At 44.8% G+C, this 3,887-nt stretch overlaps 1 non-coding gene across 1 annotated transcript; it reads left to right on the top strand.

The window, feature by feature from the left end:
* The first annotated feature begins 2,160 nt into the window (after positions 1 to 2,160).
* LOC138565362 (U6 spliceosomal RNA) lies at positions 2,161 to 2,267 on the top strand. The gene has a single exon (XR_011301250.1). It is a non-coding gene; the product is annotated as a U6 spliceosomal RNA (small nuclear RNA).
* Positions 2,268 to 3,887: the final 1,620 nt, after the last annotated feature.

The raw sequence follows: 3,887 nt of genomic DNA, 5'->3' as shown, positions 1-3,887 counted from the left end.
AAGTGGCACGCTGCTTTTGTTTTTTATCCCATTCTACCAAACTGAGTATTATCACTTTTCCTCTTGTTGTGCACTCCAGCGTCAACTGCTTTAAGGAGCTATTTGCAAACATCGCTCTGAACTACAGCTTTACTTGCTTCTAGGCCTTAATCTTTAATTGTGGCTTAGCAGTGTACTCCGGATTTGGCTGCTTTTAGTTGGTTAATTCTTTTTTTATTTCTGTAACTTTCAAACAGTCCCATTGTGAAATACCATTGTCACAATGTGCTGCAGTGCAGGAAAACTTAAAATGAATGGTAGGGAGGGGGGGGTTATGGGGGAGGGAGGGAGGAGAGAGAGACAGAGAGAGAGAAAACAAAGAAAATATGGTTTTCGGTGGCTATGTGTTTGCATGGAAAAGATTTTAGGCTTTTAATCATGTGGAAAGGGGCTCTGTGGCTGGCATGGCAGCCTGTTGATGCTTTGTTGAGTTGCTTGGAACATGCAAGGAAGGAGACCTGAAGCACTCCCGACCAGGTTGCATGTCTCCAAGTTACTGAAATCCCACAGACCTTCTCCCCGTGCCACAAAGTTCTGGGAGATGAGCTCTGCAGTTGTTCCCCACAAGTCGCCAAGCTCCCCAGATTTACTTTCTCAGAGTTGCTAGTTACTGCTACCCTACCTCGACCACTATATTTTGCCCAGATACTTGCTACTGTGGAGTAAGCAGGGGTAAGAAAGAGAGCGAGGGGGTTTGCCTATGCAAATCATCTGCCAGGATCCTACCTGGGAGGTCATTCCATCTCACCAGCTGACACCTGGGCAGCGGCAGGTAATTTGGAGAACAGATATATACGGACAGGCCACAAAGCAAAGGCTGAGCTGTTGATTGAGGATCCCTTTTGCCATGTCTCCCCAAGTTACAGAGGTCCAGAAAATTCCACCCTCAGCTCTCATAGAGAGGTCCTTGGCCGATCGTGGCCGATCAGAGGAGGGAAGTGTCGGAGGTGACTGCACACTGCCTCACCTTCACTGCTTTCTACAGTGGTAATGCTTTTGCAGAAGGGGCCTGTACAAGTGATTTTGTTCTGCGCTGTGGGAAAGTGACATTTATCCACTGACATTAACCAAACTACTTGCGCTGTTCAACGCACATGCATGCAGAGAAATAATGTTATGTTTTTTGGGGAAGATCTAGAGGGTCCTGCTGATGATTCTTTTAAGCTGTCTGCTACTCTTGCTTTTACATAGAGTCTTCCCTGCCCAGGAATGTTTAAGGTATACTGTATGTCCCTCTCTTACAATGAAAACTCTGTTGAAAGCACAGAGGTACATAGGAATGGATCTGTTAAGAAATGAGACAAAAAGCCTGGAAAATGTAGAAACAGGTAGTATTTGGACTTAGCACATTTGACTGTGAGTTAGTTTATTGTATCAGTTGACCCACTGACCCCCTTACCTTTTGTGTAATACTTTTGCTCTCAGTGGGGTTGCCCAAAGTTCCCTTCTTAAAGCGGCTTTCTTATAAAAAAATCCTAGACCTGCTTTTTGTGGCACACATGCCTCATATCCCGTTGCAGTTGATAAAGTCACATCATCTCCCACCAGTACAAGCTGTAAAAGATTTCCAGGGCTTATCCAAGCAAACTAGACGTGGGTCGAAGGTTGAGCAATCCTTAAATCAGCAGCAAAGTTAAAATTGAAATCAGCCTCAGAATCCTTTATAGGATGGTCCAACATCTGTTGCTTACAGGGCTCAATCGGACAGCCTCTGGTGCTGACTCCTTAAGCCACCTCCTGTTTTTGCCTTGTCCTTGATACAGCCATGGGCCCACATACACTCAGAGGTACCGAGTTTTTCTCATGTCTATTGGGTCTATTGTGATGCTCTCAGGCTTGTATGACCCAGCCATTGTGATGGGGAGGGGGTTTTCATTTTGCAAGCACCCTGGACCATTAATCTTTATATCTTTAAATATAATTGGCATTAAACTAAAACCCTTTAGGGCCAGATCAATACAGCAGCAAAGAATGCTTATTCGCTGTTGTTTGCCTCTTCATTTCATACCACCCGATATCTAAATGGTGTTTGGACTTTCTGCCCTCTGAAATAAGGACATTTGGTATGGCAAACCTTTGACCAGAGGTCCTAATCAATGGTTTGATTGACTCTCCCTTTGCGCTTGCTTCTGCAACACATGTACTAATATTGGAATGATAATGGGAAATTTAAATCGGCCCCTGCTCTAAAGGATGACACGCACATTCGTAAAGCATTCACTATTTTTGGAACATGACTGGACAGAAACTTTCTTAATTTGCAAGTGTTGATTTTTTAATAGATCTTTCTTTATTGAAGATTGAAATTGTATGTTCATTCATATTACACGACAACACAATGCATTTTGCGCCAAATTCAACACTAATGCCTCAGGAGCCTTTTACTTGTGAGTCCTCTTGACTGAATGAACAGCCCCGTCCCCTTCAATTTCTTGACTTGTACTTTTACAAGTGGCACGCTTCTTTTGTTTTTTTTTATCCCATTCTACCAAACTCAGTATTATCACTTTCCCCCTTGTTGTGCACTCCAGCGTAAACTGCTTTAAGGTGCTATTTGCAAATATCGCTCTGAACTACAGCTTTACTTGCTTCTGGGCCTTAATCTTTAAATGGGGCTGAGCAGTGTACTCCGGGTTTGGCTGCTTTTAGTTGGTTGATTTCTTTTTTGATTTCTGTAACTTTCAAACAGTCCCATTGTGAAATACCATTGCCACAATGTGCTGCAGTGCATGAAAACTTAAAATTAATGGTAGGGAGAGGGAGAGGGGCTGGGGGGAAGAAAGAGTGCGGGAGGGTGGGAGGGAGCGAGGGAAGGAGACAGGGAGGAGAGAGAGAGAAAACAAAGAAAATATGGTATTTGGGGGCTATGTATTTGCATGGAAAAGATTTTAGCCTTTTAATCAAGTGGAAAGGGGCTCTGTGGTTGGTATCTCAGCCTGTTGATGCTTTGTTGAGTTGCTTGGAACATGCAAGGAAGGAGACCTGAAGCACTCCCGACCAGGTTGCATGTCTCCAAGTTACTGAAATCCAACAGACCTCCTCCCTGTGCCACAAACTTCTGGGCACTGAGCTCTGCAGTTGTTCCCCACAGGTCGCCAAGTGTCCCAGATTTACTTTCTCAGAGTTGCTAGTTACTGCTACCCCACCTCGACCACTATATTTTCCCCAGATACTTGCTACTGTGGAGTAAGCAGGGCTAAGAGAGAGGGAGAGGGGGTGTGCCTATGCAAATCATCTGCCAGTATGCTTCCTGGGAGGTCATTCCATCTCACCATCTGACACCTGGGCAGCGGCAGGTAATTTGGAGAACAGACATATTCGGACAGGCCACAGAGCAAAAGCTGGGCCGTTGATTGAGGATCCCTTTAGCCATGTCTCCCTAAGTTACTGAGGTCCAGAAAAATTCCACCCTCAGCTCTTATAGAGAGGTCCTTGGCCGATCGTGGCCGATCAGGGTCGGGGGTGGGGGGACTGCACACTGCCTCACCTTTTCACTGCTTTCTACAGCGGTAATGCTTTTGCAGAAGGGGCCTGTACAAGTGATTTTGTCTGCGCTGTGGGAAAGTGACATTTATCCACTGACATTAACCAAATTACTTGCGCTGTTCAACGCACATACATGCATGAAATCATGTTATGTTTTTTGGGGAAGGTCTAGAGGGTCCTGCTGATGATTTATTAAGCTGTCTGCTACTCTTGCTTTTACATAGTCTTCCCTGCCCAGGCATGTTTAAGGCATACTGTATGTCCCTCCATTACAATGAAAACTCTGTTGAAAGCACAGAGGTACATAGGAATGGATCTGTTAAGAACTGAAACAAAAAGCCTGGAAAAATGTCGAAACGCGT

Source organism: Ambystoma mexicanum, chromosome 1q (genome assembly GCF_040938575.1).
Source record: "Ambystoma mexicanum isolate Mex_15411 chromosome 1q, UKY_AmexF1_1, whole genome shotgun sequence".
NCBI classification, from domain to species: domain Eukaryota; kingdom Metazoa; phylum Chordata; class Amphibia; order Caudata; family Ambystomatidae; genus Ambystoma; species Ambystoma mexicanum.
Note: the sequence above shows the minus strand (reverse complement) of the source record. Positions and strands in the feature narration are given on the sequence as shown.